The sequence below is a fragment of the Lepidochelys kempii genome, chromosome 1, assembly GCF_965140285.1.
Source record: "Lepidochelys kempii isolate rLepKem1 chromosome 1, rLepKem1.hap1, whole genome shotgun sequence".
Taxonomy (NCBI): Eukaryota; Metazoa; Chordata; order Testudines; family Cheloniidae; genus Lepidochelys; species Lepidochelys kempii.
Window position 1 is genome coordinate 128145179 of NC_136380.1, and position 22843 is coordinate 128168021.

A 22843-nucleotide genomic window follows, 5' to 3' on the forward strand; every position below is an offset into this window, starting at 1 on the left:
TCGGTAGAGTCTCAATGTTACCTTGGATCCAGGGATTGTGTGGATATGGTGAAAGGTCTCTGTCATCCACCCCGGTTTCGTAGAGAACACGTGTTGGTTGCTGTTGATCATGTCAGCTGCCTCGACCTTTTGGTTAGGCGTTAAGTCAGGTGATATCCTCACTTGTTCGTGTAGGTTATCCTCTTGGGGAAGGGCCTCCTCGGTGACTAAGCATGCCTCTCAGTGGTGCTAAGGTTTTAGAAGATTGACATGGTAAATTTTTTCTGGTTTCCAGCAGCCTGGCTGCCGCACCTGATAGTTCGCTTCCCCCATGGCTTAGACAATTTCATAGGGTCCCTGCCACTGAGCCAAAAGTTTACTCTGTGCTGTGGGTACCAGTACCATAACCCAGTCCCCTAGTTCGAACCACTGAACCTTTGCTTGGTGATTGTAATGGGTGCTTTCTCCAAATGTTCCCATTCAATGGGCATAACTCAGGCTATATGATCTCTCATCTGCAGTACATGCTTGACTATGTTCCTTCCAGGATTTGGCTCCTCTTCTCAGGCTTCTCTGGCTATCTCCAATATGCCCCGGGGGTGGTGCCTGTATAGTAGTTTGAATGGAGAGAAGCCCGTGGAAGCTTGCGGGACCTTCCAGATGGTGAACATGAGGTATGGCAGTTGGGTATCCCAATCTTTCCCATCCCGACTTAACACTGTCCTGATTATGGCCTTGAGGGTCTCACTGAACCTTTCCACAAGGCCATTGGTTTGTGGGTGGTATACAGGAGTCCACAGGGCATGTACGTGGATAAACTAACAGAGATCTTTCATCAGCTTGGCCATGAAAGGTGTCCCTTCATCAGTCAATATCTTCTTGGGTAGCCCAACCCCAGCACAGATCTGTACTAGCTCCTTAGCTATTGTCTTGGAAGCCGTGTTGCGTAGGGGGACAGCTTCCACAGGACAGGTACCAGGTTGCATGGTCCAGGACAACAAGTACTGTCTTTTCTTGGGGCCCTACCAGATCCATGGCTATTCATTCAAAAGGTACCTCTATTATTGGAAGAGGTATCAAAGGTGCCCACAAGTGTGGGCGAGTGCTATGCAGCTAACACTCCAGACAGGAGGTGCAGTACCACCGCACATCTTCATGTACTCCTGGCCAGAAGAACCTCTGCAGGATCCATGCCTGGTTTTTCTCTACCCCTAGGTGTCCTCCAAAAAGGTGACAGTGGGAGAGGCTCAATATGGATTTTTGATGCTTTTGTGGCACCAGAAGTTGCTGTATCTCTTGCTCCTGGATTTTCACAACCCAGTACAGGACATCTTTCTTCACTATAAAGTAAGGTCCTGGGCCCGCAGGCCTTCCCATCCATGGGTATCCATCTATCTCAGCCACCTCTCTCCTTGTGTTATCATATCTGGGGTCCTCTGCCTGGCCATGCCCGAAAGTCTCTCTTCCGGGACTAACCTGCCTCAGCTCCCAGGGGCCAGATCCTGCTTCTTCCAGCGACTCACCACTATCACAGCTGGGGCCAGCCTTCGGCTCACTTTCTGCGGTGAAAGTTTCTCTGTCTGCTGCCCGTGTCCATCTTCCTACAAGGGCGGTCTTCTGGCCCTGGGTCAGGACCCAGGTTCCCAAGGCCTTCACGGCCTTCCTCTCTTTTTTGGTCTTCCAGGTCTTTCTGAGAGCTGGGAACAGATCCTGAGAAATCTCAGAAAACATTGGGGGTTGACATTCCCTCGGCAATGAGTCGCTGCCCTCAGTATCCCCTCCTCCCTTGAGCCTCTCTAGAGGAAGTAAATGATCAAACCCTGGATAGTCCCTCCCAATGACAATAGGATATCGGAGTTTAGGAACTATGCCCACTGTCACCACAATGGAGTTCCCCTGAACTTCAGTCTCCGCCGGGATGGGTGGGGTAATGGCTCACGGCCCCATGTACGCACCTCACTGCTACGCGTTTGGCCTGTAGCAGCTGGCTACTTTTTACCATCTTACCCGTTATGAGGGTGATAGCACTCCCAGAGTCACAAGCGCTGTAGTCTCCGCCCCGTTTATTCTCATCAGCCTGGTGCAGTTATGCAGGGGTAATTAAACCTCCGCGAGGTGGACAAAGGAGCACGGGACCTCCCAATCCCCCAAGTTATTTTGCATAGGCTCCTAGGTGCTAGGACACTATGCTGCTATGTGTCCCCACATGCATAACATCTATAATTGCTTCTAATCATTCCCCTACCATGAGGGTTAGGGGGTTTAGTCCCAGGGTTCCTCCCACTCAGGCCATTCCATTCCTTCTGGGTTTCCAGCTATTTTTAGGCCCGCCTCTTCTTCCACCTAGGGATCCCTGGGGGTTTGGCTGCCCAACCTTCCAGGATTGGGTCAGGTGCTTGCTTCATAAGGGGCCTTCCTAGGGTAGTCAGGTCAATTCCCTGGCTGTCATCCATCTTTCTACCAGAGTGATCATTTCATCATAAGTGGACGGATTGTTCTAGCCCATCCATTTGCAGAGATCAGTAGGCCTTCTGGGCCTCTCATAAATATAAAGGGAAGGGTAAACAACTTTAAATCCCTCCTGGCCAGAGTAAAAACCCTTTCACCTGTAAAGGGTTAAGAAGCTACAATAACCTCACTGGCACCTGACCAAAATGACCAATGAGGAGATAAGATACTTTCAAAGTTGGAGGGGGGGGAGCAACAAAGGCTCTCTCTGTCTGTATGTTTTTTTTTTTTGCCAGAACCAGAGCAGGAATGCAGGTCAGAACTCCTGTAAAGGGTTAATAAGCAATCTAGTTAGATATGCATTAGATTCTGTTTTGTTTAAATGGCTGATAAAATAAGTTGTGCTGAAATGAATGTATATTCCTGTTTTTGTGTCTTTTTGTAACTTAAGATTTTGCCTAGAGGGATTCTCTATGTTTTGAATCTGATTACCCTATAAGGTATTTACCATCCTGATTTTACAGAGGTGATTCTTTTACTTTTTCTTTAATTAAAATTCTTCTTTTAAGAACCTGATTGCTTTTTCATTGTTCTTAAGGTCCAAGGGTTTGGGTCTGTGTTCACCTATGTAAATTGGTAAGGATTTTTATCCAGCCTTCCCCAGGAAAGGGGGTGTAGGGTTTGGGAAGATTTTTGGGGGAAAGACATTTCCAAGCAGTCTCTTTCCCTGTTATGTATTTGTTAGATGCTTGGTGGTGGCAGCAATAAAGTCCAGGGGCAAAAGGTAAAATAGTTTGTACCTTGGGGAAGTTTTAACCTAAGCTGGTAAAAATAAGCTTACGGGGTTTTTCATGCAGGTCCCCACATATGTACCCTAGAGTTCAGAGTGGGGAAGGAACCTTGACAGGGCCTCTCTGCACAAAAAAGAGGTGAGAATGCTGGCCCACTGATCCTGGGCCACGCCTCAAGCTGAGCAGTCCTTTCAAATGACAGGAGATATGCCTCTACGTAATCTTCTGTTGTCATCTTTAGCAGACAACCAGTGGCCCTCAGGGTTTGCTTCACATCAGAACCACGGGCCTGGGTGGTTAGGAACTGCAGCTGGTCCACTGTCTCTCGCAGGAGGGCTTGATCTTGGTTCACCTGGCCCACTAATAAATGGTTGGTTTCGTTCTGTAGCCGCATAGACTCCTGTTGTGCCATCGCCTGAACCAGGTGACCTCCTGCTGGGTCACCAAGGCTTGCACCAGAGCTCTCATGACCTCTTCTATTGTGGTAAAAACAAAAAACCCAAAACCCCAGTGCACTCTTTTTTTTTTTTTTGTACCTCTTTCTTCCGCCACACTGTGAACAATTCATCCCACTTCTAAAACCAGTTGTGACAAAGCTCCGACCTTGTCTCAGTGGATCACGTGCTTCCACGTGGATTACACTAGCCTCAGAGGCTCACTGTGATGCTCCTTGTAGCCCTTCTCTCTCTAGAGGCAAGGGTCACAGCCTACTGAGCTATTTTCATCATAAGCCAGCAAAGGAGGTGGGAAGAAGCAACCTGCCCTCACACAGTCTCTGTTAAAACAACAAGGAGTCCGATGGCACCTTAAAGACGAACAGATTTATTTGGGCATAAGCTTTCGTGGGTAAAAAACCACTTCTTCAGATGCATCTGAAGAAGTGGTGTTTTACCCATGAAAGCTTATGCCCAAATAAATCTGTTAGTCTTTAATGTGCCACTGGATTCCTTGTTGTTTTTTTGGATACAGACTAACACGGCTACCCCCTGATACTTGACAGTCTCCGGTGTCTCATAGTCTCTGTGATTAACCAGGGAGATTTGGGGGAGGGGCAGGGAGCCTGGGCCCACCGTCTACTCTGGGCTCCAGCCCAGGGACACTAATAGTAGCAGCTATTGGTAGCTGACCTTTTGAAACAGGATGAGTACATTTCCCTGGGCCACGTCCCCACAGTTCCCCCACTTTCCTCAACATCTAGTTCACCCATACCTCAGGGCCTCCTTTCTTGTGCCTGATAGAGTGTGGACTGCCCATTTTCTCCAGCAGCACGGCTTCCTCCTAAAGCTCCTGATACATGCCTCTAACTGACCAGCTGGGAGGCTTTTAATTAGTTCCAGCCAGCCCTTGATTGGATTCAGGTGTCCCTATCAACGTAGCTGTTTCCACTGCTTTCTAGAAGGATCTTAACTGGCCCCAGGTGTCTTGATTAACCTGGAGCAACTGCCATTTGGTTACCATGGTAATAGGGATTTGTTTATCCTGGGGCTAAAATACCTTTTTCTCACTACTTTCTATAGTCATCTGGCCTTGCCCCATCTCAGTAGATACTGACTTTCTGGTAAACCCTAACTGCTATTAAAACAAAGTCCACTGGAAATTTGTTAGAAATATTGTGCGATAGCTTCAGATGAGCTTTTACTAGAACACAGATTTACCAAAGTTAGTGTATGGATGTATACAAGCATCTTTGTCTTCAAATAATAACCTTCTGTACCAAGGGCCAAATTATGCCATTTAAGCAACGTCTAGTGAAGGGCTTAAAGTAAACTGAAACAAGAAGGAAATCTGACCCCATTAGCTGAATGAAAGCAGATCATGGGGGCAGGGGTTACTGCTTACCAAAGCCGGGGAGAGGAGACGGAGATCTAGATCAATATGCTTGAAGGATAACTATTTATAATCAAGTCCTATGACTTGATTATCACTGCAGAAGCTGATGTCCTTCTGACAGGATGAGCTCCACATTTTTTCATGTCTATACGTGCATCTCCCAGGCTCTGACTGTATTAGATGTGACAGGCTTGCAGGATCCCACAAACTGTAAAAAAAGGGGATTCTGCTCCTTTTGCCATGTGATCTACCAGATCATTCAGCCATTATGTTTTTTCTTATACAGTCCTTGTTAGTTTTCAGGAGACCCAGTTCAAACACCCTACCAAGATTTCTGTTCTCTGTCACATAGTTCTATTTGTCAGACTATATATCCAGATGTGTATGGCCAGATGAGATATCCATACTGACAAAGTTCTCCTCAGTATACCAGGTGAGTGGGCTTTAGGGATTGTATTTTTGATTATTTAAATCACTGACAAGTATCACAGCCAATTTAGGATTTGCTGTTAAATAAAACACCAGAGCTTATGGAGTGGGGAGATCTAGAAAGGAGTTGGGTATCATCAGAAGGAGGTTTATTACTTGTCTTCCTGTGTTGTATGACTTTTCTGCTCATGAAGACCTGCAATGAATTGTATTCCAGATTAAGAATGTCTAAAGAGATCAATTGGAAGACCCCGACTAACCCACAGAAATTTTCAAAAACTGTGCTCTACTATAGTACCTCTAAAAATAGCAAGCAGACGGCCCATGGCAGATCTTGTCAATTCAGTAAGTTGGACCAGCCCCCAGTGGTTTGGCAAAAGGAGGTGTCCCACCTGAACATAACATTCCCATCTAAGCATTCTATACACAAGTGGCCTCTAACCCTCACTCTTTCAGTTCTCAGAATGAACTATGCAATTAAAATAAAATTGACACCCCTCCCCAGTTCATTACAATATGAAGGTGTTGCTGCGAATGATTTAGTGTAGTTGAGAATAATTTTTAAACAGTCTTGTTTGCAAAAGTCCTGCCACTGGACCATTGGTTGAATTTTAGGTGCAATGAAATATGATGGTGCTTGTCCTGTAAAGGACCACAAACTTTTTCCTCTGGTACTTTGAATTAATGTCAAGACTTTCCTACCTGATAGATCTTTGAAGTTAAAGAATGTGATTTTTTTTTGGTGCTTCTTTTTCAAATGAAAATTCTGCTCACCATCTCCTTTGCCATCTTCATAATATACCACCCCATAAAGCTGTTTAGTTCAATAAAGTTCAGAAGCAGCTTCTCTGGCCCATGACAGCTGCTGTCCTATGAGATGCATCCAAAAAAAATGGACATGCTGAATTGTGGAGAATGTAGCGCTTGACCGAGACAGCTTTTCAGAGAAGACAAATGGAAACTCACAGCAACATCATTTTCTTATTGATATTCCATTTTTCAACTGCTATCACATATTCCTCGTTGCAGCCTCTGCATATCTGTCATTTTCACAGAGAATGTGGATTCCTGAATCACAGTCATATAAGCCCAGCTTTCTAAATGTTATTGTAACAGAAGGAGTTCAGCAAAATATAATGGGGCTAGATTGTGCTTTGGCAAAGCCATGCCTGTGGGGCAGTGCATCAAGGTGCCTCCCCCGAAGGAACACCAGGATGACACTGACTCTCAGGGATCTCTGGAGCATTTCCTTCAGGTCTCCCCTCTTCCACCCTGAGGAGCCCTTAATGTATTTATTATTTGTTATTATTAAAGTAGTTGTTAGAGGCCTCAGCTGAAGACAGGGGCCCATTGTGCTAAGTACAGTGTAAATAAAGAGTAAGAGACAGTCCTGCCCCACACTGCTTACAGTGTAACAAGGTGCAGTATATACTCCCCTGCTTGCATCCATCAAGACATGGCTCCTGGTCCCTTCCCACTTACTCAGCAAGGAAGGGAGAAGTATCAGGTGTGATGTTCCAGCACTCCACTCCTGCACCTGGAGCCCCAGTTCAGGTAGGTTCTATGTAACCATGGGGAAAGTGAAGAGCAATAGGACGAGGTCACTGTGGTTTACAAATGCTAGCAAGAATTTCACAATTTAAGTCAGTAATAAACGTTTCCTCAGCAGAGCTGTGTGAATAATCACTTTGCTGGCCAAATTTAAAAGCTGGGGTAAAAAATCACTTTGGACTAAACTGCATATTCCAATGGAACGTGGTTCCATCAAAGCTTCTCCAATCAGCTCTAGTTGAAAAACTAAGCACTACAGTAACAACAGCCCACCTGATGCCACCAAGGTAATTGAGTTGCAAGATAGTTAAAACAGAAAAATAAAAAAATAGATTTTGTGATGTTATTATTTATCTTCCAGCCAGGCTCCACAACCTGACTTGCATTGCCAGAGTCAATTGAACCCATTCTTTACATAGCAATGCTCCAAGTGACACAGACAGAAAATATGAGTGGCTCATATAACACAGCAATGTGTAGACATTGTATGAGTGGGCTCTATGTAATGTCTCAAGTCGAATTGTTAAAACTATTTTCAAGGAGCTTATAATCTATAGTTTGCAGGAGGTAATTCATAATACCAAGCAGTAAATTAATCTTTTCTCACTGTAGAATTCATACATATCACATTAGCATGAAATTATATTCAAGGGCCACCTTGTACCCATTTTATTTAAATACTCTTATTACCACTTGGGTAAAAACTACTTGATTGTAAATAGAAATTTCTTATTATAAAATACATCCTCTTTGATACTGAGATGCACCCAGAAGAGCTTGACTAACTGCACTAGTTCCCTGTAAGTGTCTTAAAAATCATTGAAATATGGAACACAATAATAACAGAAGACTAATGCTGAATGTGAATTTATGGTACTTCACTGAATTTAATTAAGCAACATTGCAGTATTTGATCAGTCAGTTTTGTAGCCAATTACTTTGATAAGACTTGAGTATCCAATTCTTGAAACTCCCTCAGCAGGCAGGCAGAAGTGAAAAGGAGAATTTATAGTAGGTGCTAAGCTAGAGATTGCACACATTTGAGCAAAATTCCCAATTATTTTGTAAATGTTGAAAAGCAATAGACTTTTATGTTAACAGTCAAAATGTCCATAACATGTAAACACTTGTTTCTTGAAATTACTCTATTGCTTTTATAAATAGTTACAATATTATTATTTTTAAAAAATCATTATGGAAGTAGGTAGTGCAGTGGATTAATGAAGCAGATTTTTACCTACATTGGACAACAAGGGTTTGAATATGATTTAAGCAACAAGGATGTGATCTAAATCCTGTTTAAATCAGTGTGAACCTCTGGCCTTAATCACATCCTAAATGACGAGTTTGGAGGTCTTGTTTTTGTCCCATTTGCTCCCATCACCACATTATTTGACATGCTTTTAAAACTCTGCTTTGTTCCGGAATATTATAGCTGCTGATGTCAGAATTAAAGAATATATCATCATAGAAAAGAACATTAATAGAAAGCATTTGATCAGAGATTAGGCATTACAGAAGGTTAAATTTTGATTCATCTCTTTCTCAGTTGGAGAGGGGCAAAAAAGGGAGTAGTTTTGACTAATGTTCAGTTGTTTGTTTTGTTTTTAGTTTGTCAGGGATTTGTTTGATTGGATCAGGTTTTAGCCATCTCAAGCTCAATAAACTTTGTGGGAATAGTTCCAGATATTGTTCTTTTCTATTTCAAATAGTAATTTTCAAATCTGGGCGTCCCAAAATTTTCCATAATGGTTTCCATCTTTCCATTTGATGGATGAGATTATCTTGTGAACCACTTCTCCTCACATTTGCAGTGGCAAAACATCCTTGTTGCCGCTACCAGAACTGTTACACTGAGAGATACTACTAGGAAAATAATTATGACTTTTTTAGCTGTCTTTAGCTCTCTAAGTGTCTGGTCATTTGTGAAGAAAGTTCTCCACGCAGCTTCCTGTAGCTCTTCATTTTATTTCCTCCTCCTATCTCTTCTGTCTCTCTCTTGCCCCTGACTCTCATGAATGTGCTTCCCTGGTACTTAGCTCCCTTCTCCCCTGGACATGCTACCTTGCAGTGGCTGGTTTTTTTTGCTATTTCCCCTGGACGTTCCTCTCCCACTGGGGACTGGCAGCTCCAGTCCCTGCAACAGCTTCTGTTTTCTCTCCTCCTCTGAAGAAGCAGCCCTTAGTAGAATTTGTTAGGCTTTTCAAAAAAGAGCCCTGATATCTGTAGGAGTAGCTGAGTGTAAAGAAAATGTGCCAGAACCCTGGAGATGATCAGTAAGTTCTCCACAGGTCACTGTTTGGAAACCACAGTTTTAAAGAAATGGGACACACACTCAAAAATGTGTTTTACTGCAATAACTAAACCAAGGGTTTGTCTATATGAATATTTAGTGCACAGAAAGCTGGGGTGAAAGTCTACTTTGCACTAGCCTGTTGCCCATTTAGGGTATGTCTTCACAGCTCATGGCAGCAAGCCTCTCAGCCCAGATCTACAGTACTGGGCTTACAGGGCTTACATTTTGGTGTAAAAATAGCCCTGTAGATGTTGCAGCTTGGGCTGTAAAGTGTAGGGAATGGGGGTGGGCTTCAGACCCTGAGCTGTGACCTCAAACTACTGTCTCACAAGCTATTTTTAGAGTGCTAATGTGAACCCTGAAACCCTAAATCTGTCAACCTGAGCTGGGAGGCTCGATGCATGGCAGGCTACCACAATGTAAATTTACACCCCACCTTGCTATGAACTAAGACTACACCTACGTTAGTGCTTTTACATGTGTCCAGGCCCCACTGTTTATACTTAAGCCCATGAAGCACACATCTCAAGGTGAGTAGAATGTTAGCAAGCTACCATGTTTGAGGGGTGTCGATAAATACACTTATTAGTTGTAGCACATCCCCCTATCCATTCCAGTGTGCAGTAGGGGAGTTAGGGGCATCTAATAGTTTCGATAGTCTTCCACCCCCATTATTGTCACTATTACCAATCAGTTCACCTATATTCACCTCTTGGACCAGATTTTGTGCTCCATTTAGGATTAAATCGAGAATTACCTCTCGCCTTGTTCCTGGACTAGCTGCTCTAAGAAGCAGTCTTGTATGATGTCTAGAAATTTTCAATTTAACTTTAATTTCTTTAAAATTTAACTTTTAAAATTTAAAACTTAATTTCTGTTTCACTTTTAAAGTTGAAGCTACACAAAAATGGGAACTCTTGTTAGATGGAAATTTCAAAGGGATTGTCACAAGAGCTAAATATCTGCAAAGGGCATGGGGATTATTTAAAAACATTATAATAGAGGCTCAGAATAAATGTATACTCCAAATCAGAAAAGACAATAAGATGACCCAAAGAATGCCACCATGGCTAACCAGCAGAGTAATGGAGGCCAGTAGAAGCAGAGGCATCCTTTGAAATTTGGAAGTCACAACCTAGTGAGGATAATAGGAAGAAGCACAAACTCTGGCAGGGTAAGTGTAAAAGCATAAGGGAAACAGGCCAAGAAACAATTTGAGAAGCAACTTACTAAATATGCAAAAATAAAACACTAAGAATATTTTAAGTGCATCAAAAGCAGGAAGGCTGCCAAACAGACAGTTGGGCCTCTAGACAACAAAGGGCTAAAGGAGCACTCTAGGAAGACAAAGCCAGTGCAGAGAAGCTAAATGAATTCTTTGCTGCAGTCTTCATGGCAGAAGATTTGGGCGAGATACCCGCATCAGAGCTTTAATTTTTTAATCTTTAACCCATCTGAAGTACTGTCCCACTCTGATGTGTCAATAGAAGAGTTTTCAGAACAAATTAATAAAATAAACAGTAATAAACCACCACCCGCAGCTGGTATTCACTCAGGAGTTCTGAAAGAACTCAAATATGAAAACTGCAGAACTACTATCTATAGAGTGTAACCTATCATTGAAATAAGCCTCTGTACCAGCCAACTGGAAGGTAGCTAATGTAACGTCAATTTCTAAAAAGGCAATCCTGGCAATTACAGGCTGAAAATCCTAACTTCAGTACCAGGCAAATTGACTGAAACTATAGTAAAGAATAGAATTGTCAGACACATAGAACACAGTTTGTTGGGGAAGAGTGAAACATGGCTTATGTAAAGAGAAGTCACGCCTCACCAATGTACTAGAAATCTTTGAGGGTGTGAACAAACAGGTTGATAAGGGTGATCCAGCTGATATAGTGTACCTGGACTTTGACAGGGTCTCTCACCAAAGGCTCTTAAGGAAACTAAATAGTTATGGGGTAAGAGGGAAAGTCCATTCTTGGATCAATAACTGGTTAAAAGACAGAAAACAAAAGGTAGGAATAAATGGTCAGTTTTCACAATGGAGAAAAAGGTAAACAATGGGAGTCTCCCAAGGGTCTGAATTGGTACTATTAGAAAAGAGAGAGAAAATATCATAATGCTATTATATAAGTTCATGGTGTGCCCACACCTTGAATGCTGTGTCCAGTTCTGTTTGCCTCATCTCAAAAAGGATAGAGTTGGAACCCAAAAAGTTTTAGAGAATGGCAACAAATATACTTCAGGGTGTGGAACAGCTTCCATATGATGAGAGATTAACAAGATTAGGGCTGTTCAATTTAGCAAAGAGATGATTAAAGGGGGATGTGATACAGATCTATAAAATAAAATCATGAATGACAGGAAAAAAAAGAGTTATTTATCTTTTTCCAAAATAAAAAAAAAACAAGGATCACCCAATGCAATTAATAAGCAACAGGCTTAATACAAACAAAAGGAAATACTTTTTAATACAACACAAAAATAATGTGTGGAACATACACAGACATAAAATTCCATAAACCTGGCTGGCAGTTTTGATCTTGGTAAATATCCTCAAAAAGAAAAAGAGTATTTGTGGCACCTTAGAGACTAACCAATTTATTTGAGCATAAGCTTTCGTGAGCTACAGCTCACTTAGCATATCAGGGTTGGAAGGGACCTCAGGAGGTCATCTAGTCCAACCCCCTGCTCAAAGCAGGACCAATCCCCAATTTTTGCCCCAGATCCCAAATGGCCCCTTCAAAGATTGAACTCACAACCCTGGGTTTAGCAGGCCAATGCTCAAACAACTGAGCTATCCCTCCCCCCACAGATGCATGTAGCTCACGAACACTTATGCTCAAATAAATTGGTTAGTCTCTAAGGTGCCACAAGTCCTCCTTTTCTTTCTGCGAATACAGACTAACACGGCTGCTACTCTGAAACCGGTAAATATCCTATTAGCTTTTCTTGAGCTCATAGCTATTTCAGAGCAGTGCTGGTGTCATAAACCTGAGAACAAGCCAAAATGGGTAGAGTCTGGGTGTTTGCACACTGGGTTTTTTGCCATATAGAAATAAGCTAATTATTATGAGCCACTTTTCTCTTACCTGTAAACAACTTCTGACCCACTCATCAAAAATGTTTGCATTTAATTGACAAGGAAAAATACAGGTCATAATTAATCAGAAAGCAACCATATTGTCAGTCTGGCAACGAAAATCAGGAGAGGAGGTGAGGAAGTGCAGGCAGACCTAGGGAGTACCATTCTAGACAATGTTTCAAGGTGATCTGAACTCTCTGCTGTGTGTTTTCTCTGAAGAAAAGAAAGCATTATATAGATGCATGTACTACAGTCAAACGACAGGACCTATCTAAAGAGATCTACCATACAAATCTCTCTCTGTTCCTTGAACCTCTGGATATGTCAGAGGAGCAGGTAAGAGTGTGTCTGGGATAGCAAAGTCCAGCTGGTCCTCAGTAGAAGACTATTCTCTCTTCTCACACCACCATATGGCCTCCACAGGCATTCTCTCAGCACCCATATTGAACAGAGTGACCTCAGCACCACCTCCAGAAATGGTTCCTGGAGTAAAGAGCTGCCCATTGGAGCCAGGAGAAAAACAGGCCTTTACAACAGTAGGAATCTTATGAGGTCAGCAGCATAGACAGCTTTCAGTCAGTGCACCTGTGCTAAATGCAGGGAAAAAAATCTGCCTACGGGATAGATGGGGAAAAGGAGAAACTTCTACCCTCCCCCTCTTTCTTCTCCTCTCTGTGTTTGTCCCTGCCCTACTATGCATTTCTTCATCTTTCTGTCTCTCCAGTCCTCCCTTTCCCTTACTACCTGAAAATAAGGTGTGGGTACGGTATGGAGGGGAATTTACCTTAGTTACAATATTATTAGGGTTGTTTGAATTGTTTGCTGTTTGTGTCCATATATTTAATAGAGTCACCAAGATACGAAGGTAAGAAAACTTTACAATTGTGCAACCTTAGTTTTGTAAAGTGAACCCTCCCTCCCATCTTCCTTCCACCCCTTGGCTCCCACATCCCAAATAATTGTTTCTTTGCTTTCACTTTTTTAGGTGTTGGACTGTAATCTCTTCAAAACAGTGATAGTGTTTCTCTTTATAATGTGCCTGTGAAGCTCCAAGTACACTTTTGAGCACTGTATATAAATCATATCTTCCTGCCCTGCTATAAACAGATGAAGCTGCATTTCCAAGTGCTATTAGCAATAAAATGTCATCCTCTAGGGATCCCACAGCTGACTAGTTCATTGCAGTAGAGATTCTGAAAGAGTTTGAGATTTTACTGTAGTGCTCTGAATGTCTTGTTTAACTCACAGGCTCTGATTAAGTACAGTTTTCTCTAGCCCTTTAAAACACCAATTAAAATCACTGCCCCTTTCCTTTAAATTTAGCGTGAGTTCTGGTTGAATGCAGCCTTAAATTTTGAAGGAAAGCAAAGTTATGTAATACAAAGCAGACTCTATGCAAACCTAAGCGAGATAACAAAGACTGCTAGAACGTTATTAAAACTCAAATCTTGGACAAACACCACAGCTATGATATTGAGTGAAAAGCTTTCATGTTATAGTTTCATTTTTTAATTTCTTAGCTGAGATCGGACTGATTTCCTACTGTAAATTGCTTTGCTGGAGCAAAAATGAACTGCTTTTCACTCAAACAAGCTTACACTCCTACCTGAAGATTTGCTTTCAAAGGGGGTTTATTACTATTATTATGATTTTGCTTTTGCTTTAGAGTTGAAATGTCTTATTCAGCATACAGTGGATTTAAATTATGCAGTGCTATGAAAATGTGAAAATAAATGCATTGTAAACAATCATTTAGTTTTGATGTGTTTTGCCACTATTAGAGAGTTTATATCTATATGTCAGATAACATGTTTGGGAGCAGCATCCTGATAATAGATCTTTCTATGGTCTTCTGATTACATTTTGGTTTGAACATGCTTATGGAAATCTAATATGAATGAGTATTGACAAATTACCAGAAAAGCATTCAGCATTATTGGAACATCCCTGCATAACATAGTCATCAGCTCAGGAATTCATCTGATCTAAGTATCTAAGTGGGGCCCCACTCTTGCAACTGCTCTGACAGAGAGGCCTGTAGAAGTCAATGGTGTTCCCCATTGGAGCACCATGTCCTTTTCAACTTAGGAAAGGATACAATTAAGGTTGTTGTCTTTTGCTCATTACACAATGACAAGAATGTGAAGAATCCTGATGGGTACAGCTACATCCCCAGATAACTGTATTTCCCACTATATTACAAACATGCCAGGTCTGTGAGTGTGTGTGTTTATATTGCTGCTCTGACTGGTTTCTGGCAGCTTCTAAAACATAGAACATGGTGAGCAACACTGTAGATGTCACAACTTTCTAAAGGAATAGGTACCTATTCCTATGCACTACAAAGGCAGATAGACATTTTAAAACTATTTAACTCACCAGTTTGGAGCTACCGGTTACAGGATATTTTGTATCCTGAAAAATGTCATATTTTGATTATTTTGTTTTAAATCTTTTTTTTCTTTTCTTTCTGGGATTCTGTTGTTTTTAAAGCATCATAAAACCCCTTTTCGTGAGGTAGGTAAGGGAACCCCTTAAAAGGGTTCACTTCAATCCCCACTGAAATGAAATACAACAGCTGATTTCACAAGTGTAGCAAGGCTGTGTAACAGGGGATTCCAAATGGACTTTTTGGTGTTGACTTCAGTGCCTACAGATTTGGGAGAGAGTTTAGGAGAGGAAATGGAGAAGCATACTGTCTCCAGCTAAAACTACGGGTGGGACTGATTAAGAGAGAATGCTCTTAGTTTAACTAAAATTTAGACAGGCTATCCAGATTATTAGCACTCTTATAAATATGCCATTAGATGTTTAGTGACTAGAAGAAGGAATTCAGTCTTACATCATATCCGAACTTTTCCACCTACTATGCCCTTAGCAAGAGTATTGGGTACAAAGACTAGAACTGGTAATTGGTACCTTTCTCTTTGTTACTATTGCTGGTCTATGAGTGCAATTCTAATTCCCCAGGCAGGAGAGTCAGAAAGGGACAAACTGTGATGTAGTAGTAGTGCTTGATCCCTGCCCTTATCTGAAGCCACTGAAGTCAATGGGAACATTCACATTGATGTCAGCAGGCTTTGGATAAGTCCCCAAAAGAAAAGAGTGCTCCCTAAAAAGAAGTAGCATACTTCCACAAGTAAGACCGAGTCCTGAGTTAGTAACAATAGGGATGAATGGGTCTGAACCCCCTTCAGCACAGCTTGTGAAAAGTTCAATTCCAGCTCCAAACCTCGTATCTCAAGCTTTATAAAGGTCCAGAACATTAGTAAGTAAATTTGTGTATTTATGTCTGAATATTGGTGACACCATAACAGAATTTTCAGAAGCCTTCATTATCCTTCACTAACTTTGAGCACTCACCGCTAAACAATTTCAAAAGTGATAATATGTTTTGAGGAAATAGTATTTAAATAGAACATTTTTTTTTAAATTAAGTGATTGAAACCAAGAAAATTGCCCACAGTTTAATGTTTTTGAATCCATCTTTGTCTCCTCATTATCAGAAAAGGTGAAGGACGGTGGAAGATGACTCTTTGTGAAACATGGGGACATCTCCTGTGAGGTCTTTCAGGGGCTGGTATGTGCTGATGTTCCAGTACTCCTGCAGGCCCAGCTTTGTTCAGGTCAGTGGGGTACGTGGAAGATCTCCAGTCTTAACAGCATCCTTTGTGACAGGTAGAGGAGGAGAAAGAGGCAGCTGATGGGTGGTTCTGGGGCCTCAGCAGCAGGCTAACGCTGCACTCTGTCAGCCAACATATTAGCCTTTCCATAAGGGAATGTTCACATTCCCTATACCAGGATGCCATCGCCAAGAACTGTCCGAGAAGTCTCTTCTACTGAAGAGACCACTCTACCTTTGCCCTGAGGAAATCAAATTGTTCATGATTCTTCCTGTCAATCCCTGTAAATAGGTTTGGCAGAATTTGTTTGGGTTTTTTATTATAATTTTCATAGATATTTGTTTATTTTTAAGCATTTTTTCCATTTAAATTTTCACAAATTGTGGAAAATCAAGAGGTGTCAGATAATAACTGATGATCATAAAGGTTGAGATTCAAAAGTTAAAGCTTTATAGTTGTTAAAACACAAATTGTCAACATCACTTATTCAAAATATACAAAATAAATATCCTTAAATCAAACTAATTATTTCTCAAGCACCATTTTTCTTACTTGGCCTCTCTGTAATTTTCTATTCTTATCAATGAAAAGGTTTTTGGTTGGTTTGTGTGTAGGGTGAAACCAGTATTTTCCATTTATCATGACATTCTAATCTATCCCAGCAAACCTATAAGCAGGTCCTTCAATTCAAAGAGACGGAGAACATTATATTTTGTACCAAAGCTGAGTGTGGCTCTTGAGTGACACAGCGGCCGGTTTCCGGTAGCCAAATCTTCCGTCTACTGGTGGGGACTGCAAGATGTATCCAGAGGGAGAGTCCAAAAATAGTCCAACTACCTCAAACTTTTCCCCTTATTTATACATTAGTAATAGAATGACATGTCCCTTAAAGAAAACTTAAGTAAGCAGTTTCAATAGTCAAGCAACAGGTTCCTTCTGATTACTGATTAACCAGGTGTGGGTTTTTCCAGAGTTTGCAGCCTTGAGGCCCCAATAGACATTCCTGGGGCGCAGTCTGCTCTTCTAAGATGCATGTATCAGCTACTTCAACACAATTCTTATCAGGAAGGACGCAGGGTCAAGCTGCCCTTTCTGTGGCACTCAAAACTCCCTCCCCTCCTGCCTTGGTCAAACTGAGAGTGCTGCATGACCAGTTTACAGACAGCTGACTTGGCTGCTTTTAGCAATAAGCCATAGTGGTTTCAGCCACTTTACTGGTTGTCTGACATCTGTTCTGACAAGAACAATGTCCATCAAGCCAGGTGTCTCATACCTCCAACAGTGGCAAGTACCAGAGCTTCAGACACAGTGTACAGAACAGGACAATTTTGGAGAAATACATCCTTGTCTATTCTCTCCCAGCTTCTGGCAATCAGAGGTTTAGGGTTTCCCTGAGCATGGGGGTACATCCCTGAACATCTTGGCTAGTGCCATTAATGGACCTATCATCCGCAAACTTATCTAGTTCTCTTTTGAACCCAGTTAAACTTTCAGCCTTCACTAACATCCCATGGCAAAGAGTTCCACAGATTATTTATGTCTTTTCTATCATTTTATCATAGCTTTTAAAATTTCAGCCTTATGTGGACACTGATGATCACTAGGCACTTTTCATAGGAGAAGGGTCCCAGTAGTGCTTTTGTCTAAAATTTGTCTTCCCATAACTAGTGTGCCTGCTAAGTGCATCCTGCTGTGTGTCTGTGCGTCTGCATGTGTGTGTGTATGTGCATAGCAACTGATAACTTAGACCCTTAAAATATCACCTGTCCTGCAGGATAGTAGAGTCTTTGTTACAGGATATCACTCACTGCTTGTCAATGGACTTCACTTTGCAGGGCAGAAACTCCCCTTTAGGTCAAGAGGAGTCATAAGTCTTCAAGAACACCCACACCTCAGGAGATCATCAACAAGCAAACAAAAGCAAAAAATCCAAATCCAGTTAAATCAATCAGCACTCTCTTTGCAAACACCAATCTGCATGCTTTAACTCCTTCAAGTGTGAAGCTCCTTGTATCTACTGCACAGCAGTCCTCCTACTAGAAGAAAACAATCGTGATCCTAATTTTTATCAGCTCCTTATTGCTGCTGTTCTACAGGCAGATGTGAGAATGGATGGATGGCATAACCCCTTGTAGCCAGCCCCATTTGAATAGTGCAATCCTTTCATTCTCTGTAGACATGAAAGACAATTTAAAGCAGGGGTGGGCAAACTTTTTGGCCTGAGGGCCACATTGGGGTTCCAAAACTGTATGGAGGGCTGGATAGGGAAGGCTGTGCCTCCCCAAACAGCCTGGCCCCCGCCCCTTATTCACCCCCTCCTACTTTCCATCCCCTGACTATCCCCCTCAGAAGCCCCAACCCACCCCTGCTCCTTGTCCCCTGACTGCCGCCTCTCAGGACCCCCCACCCCAACCAAAACCCCACTCCCTGCCCCCTGACAGACCCCCCAGGACTCCCAGGCCTATCCAACTGCCCCCTGCTCCCTGTCCCCTGAATGCCCCATGGGACCCTCTGCCCCTTATCCAATCCCCCATCCCCTGCTCCCTGCCCCCTTATCATGATGCTCAGAACACCAGGACTGGTAGCCATGCCGCCCTACCGGAGCCAGCCATGCAGTCTAGAGCACTGGGGCAGACCGGCGGCTCTTGCAGCAGCGCTGCCTGGCAGGAGCTTGCAGCCCCGCTGCCCCAGAGTGCTGGTGGCATGGCAAGCTGAGGCTGCGGGGGAGGGGATGGGGGCTAGCCTCCCCAGCCAGGAGCTTAAGGGCCGGGCAGGACAGTCCCGTGGGCCACATCCGTAGTTTGCCCACCTCTGATTTAAAGCATATACTTGACACTTTTTCCAATCTGGGGACTGGCACAGGAACCAAGCAAGATTTGTAAGGAAAGTTAATGTGTTAAAAGGTCAGATAAACCTTTCTGCCACCCTTCTATTCACTGGGCTAAATCCTCAGGTAGTGTAAACTGGCATAGCTCCATTGAAAGTAATGGAACTATGCAAATTTACACTTTCATAGGATCAGGCCCACTGAGTAGTATTATACTCCTTGAACAGTCCCCACTGATTTCAGTGAGACTACATTCTGAGTATGGGTCAGATTGTCATCCTCTTACTCATAGTGGTGAGCACTTATTTACACAAGTAGTTCCATGTCCCATTGACATCAGAGGAACCCTTGTGTGAGTAACTGCCGCTCACAATCTGTAACTGCAGTTTATGATGTTAGTGAGACCAGAATCTGGCCAAGGTGATTAAATGTATCAGAATCCAGGTTTATGTCAGTAGAGTCCAGCAGCAAACAGAAAATATGTCAAAATCCTTCTTTAATATCATTATAATTATGAAATTAAAAATCAGGCAAATAACAAAAGGAACAGCCAAATAAAACCTTACAGGCAGTAAAATGAAAGGTCAACTGGTAAAAATATTGGCTAAAAGAATCCTTTAAAGATCAAAAGCCACTCCTAGCAAACTTTGCTGACAGGGGTACTCAAACCATTACAGATTCATTGAACTTAATAACTGAGCAGCCAAATTGGCTAATGATTTAAAAATCTTTGACAGAAAATTGTCCTGAATGATCAACCTGCCAAGAATGTACTTTATGGGTTTGTGGTAATATGACAGATGGATTTTTCTTTCCCACTCCCCTGCATTTCAGCCCTGATTTAAGGTAAACTTAATTACACTGGTATATAAAAAGACTTATCTCAAATTGCTTGTAAAAAAGACCTCACAGGGTGAATCTGAGTTCATACTCCAGAAAGCATTAGATAATGGTAGCTTTTGAGTGTCTTACAATACCTAGCAAGCATGTAGGCAATAGCCTCTTTGTAGCATGGGGCATAAGATTTTTACTTCTGCAATGTATTGGTTGTCTGAGTGTCTTCCGCAATATGAAAGACTAAGTGCTCTGTGTAGTATCAATAATTTACAGGGTTACTATTTCCCCACCACCACCACCTGCAGATAGTAAAATAGCTACAATCTCTCATATCTCCTTCTGGGTAAACATTCCTACCTCGTGATAATGTATTGTCTCTGAGGATAAGACTTTGCTTGAGAATTAATTAACCCAGGCTCTTATTCAGGTCCCCCCAACTTCCCTCCTGTCCACACATAGAGCCACCTCACCCAAGTTTAGTGGTGCTTTCAACCTTCCTGTCCACACACTAAACCCTCACACCTGATTTTAGCAGGGTTTTTACACCTACGCTGGCTGGTCTGGCTGTAGCTACAGGCTAAAGTCATAGATTCATAGATTCATAGATTAATAGATATTAAGGTCAGAAGGGACCATTATGATCATCTAGTCCGACCTCCTGCACAACGCAGGCCACAGAATCTCACCCACCCACTCCTGCGAAAAACCTCTCACCTATGTCTGAGCTATTGAAGTCCTCAAATCATGGTTTAAAGACTTCAAGGAGCAGAGAATCCTCCAGCAAGTGACCCATGCCCCATGCTACAGAGGAAGGCGAAAAACCTCCAGAGCCTCTTCCAATCTGCCCTGGAGGAAAATTCCTTCCCAACCCCAAATATGGCGATCAGCTAAACCCTGAGCATTTGGGCAAGATTCACCAGCCTGATACCGAGGAAAGAATTTTCTGTAGTAACTCAGATCCCACCCCATCTAACATCCCATCACAGGTTATTGGGCCTATTTACCATGAATATTTAAGGACCAATTAATTTCCAAAATCAAGTTATCCCATCATACCATCTCCTCCATAAACTTATTGAGTTTAATCTTAAAGCCAAATAGGTCTTTTGCCCCCACTGCTTCCCTTGGAAGGCTATTCCAAAAGTTCACTTCTCTGATGGTTAGAAACCTTTGTCTAATTTCAAGTCTAAACTTCCCAATGACCAGTTTATATCCATTTGTTCTTGTGTCCACATTGGTACTGAGCTTAAATAATTCCTCTTCCTCTCCAGTATTTATCCCTCTGAAATATTTATAGAGAGCAAGCATATCTCCCCTCAACCTTCTTTTGGTTAGGCTAAACAAGCCAAGCTCCTTGAGTCTCTTTTCATAAGATAGGTTTTCCATTCCTCGGATCATCCTAGTAGCCCTTCTCTGTACTTCCTCCAGTTTAAATTCCTCCTTCTTAAACATGGGAGACCAGAACTGCACACAGTATTCCAGGTGAGGTCTCACCAGTTCCTTGTATAACGGTACTAAAACCTGCTTATCTCTACTGGAAATACCTCATCTGATGCATCCCAAGACCGCATTAGCTTTTCTCATGGCCATATCACATTGGCGGCTCATAGTCATCCTATGATTAACCAATAGTCCAAGGTCCTTCTCCTCCTCGTTACTTCTAATTGATGCGTCCCCAGCTTATAATTAAAATTCTTGTTATTAATCCCTAAATGCATAACTTTACACTTCTCACTATTAAATTTCATGCTATTACTATTCCTCCAGTTTACACGGTCATCCAAATCTTCCTGTATGATATCCCGGTCTCTCTCTAAATTGGCAATACCTCCCAACTTTGTATCATCCGCAAACTTTATTAGCACACTTCCACTTTTTGTGCCGAGGTCAGTAATGAAAAGATTACATAAGATTGGTCCCAAAACTGATCCCTGAGGAACCCCACTGGTAACCTCCCTCCAGCCTGACAGTTCACCTTTCAGTAGGACCCGCTGTAGTCTCCCTGTTAACCATTTCCCTATCCACCTTTCAATTTTCGTATTGATTCCCATCTTTTCCAATTTAACTAATAATTCCCCATGTGGCACGGTATCAAATGCCTTACTGAAATCTAGGTACATTAGATACACTGCATTTCCTTTGTCTAAAAAATCTGTTACCATCTCAAAGAAGGAGATCAAGTTGGTTTGGCACGATCTACCTTTTGTATAGCCATGTTGTATTTTGTCCCATTTACCATTGACCTCAATGTCCTTAACTACTTTCTCCTTCAGAATTTTTTCCAAGACGTTGCATACTATAGATGTCAAACTAACAGGCCTGTAGTTTCCCGGATCACTTTTTTTCCCTTTCTTAAAAATAGGAACTATGTTAGCAATTCTCCAATCATACGGTACAACCCCTGAGTTTACAGATTCATTAAAAATTCTTGCTAATGGGCTTGCAATTTTATGAGCCAATTCCTTTAATATTCTTGGATGAAGATTATCTGTGCCCCCCGATTTAGTCCCTTTAAGCTTTTCAAGTTTCTCTTCTACCTCAGATATGGTAATATCTACCTCCACATACTCATTCCCATTTGTCATGCTACCATTATCCCTAAGATCCTCTTTAGCCTTATTAAAGACTGAGGCAAAGTATTTGTTCAGATATTGGGCCATGCCTAGATTATCCTTAACCTCCACTCCATCCTCAGTGTTTAGCGGTCCCACTTCTTCTTTCTTTGTTTTCTTCTTTTTTATATGGTTATAGAACCTTTTACTATTGGTTTTAATTCCCTTTACAAGGTCCAACTCTACTTGACTTTTAGCCTGACTCACTTTATCCCTACATGTCCTGACCTCAATAAGATAGCTTTCCTTTCTGATCCCTCCTATCTTCCACTCCCTGTATGCTTTCTGCTTTTTCTTAATCACCTCTCTGAGATGCTTGCTCATCCAGCTTGGTCTACATCTCCTGCCTATGAGTTTTTTCCCCTTTCTTGGGATGCAGGCTTCTGATAGCTTCTGCAGCTTTGATTTAAAGTAATCCCAGGCCTCCTCTGCCTTTAGATCCATAAATTCTTCAGTCCAATCCTCTTCCCTAACTAATTTCCTTAATTTTTTGAAAGTCAGCCCTTTTGAAATCAAAAACCCTCGTTGCAGA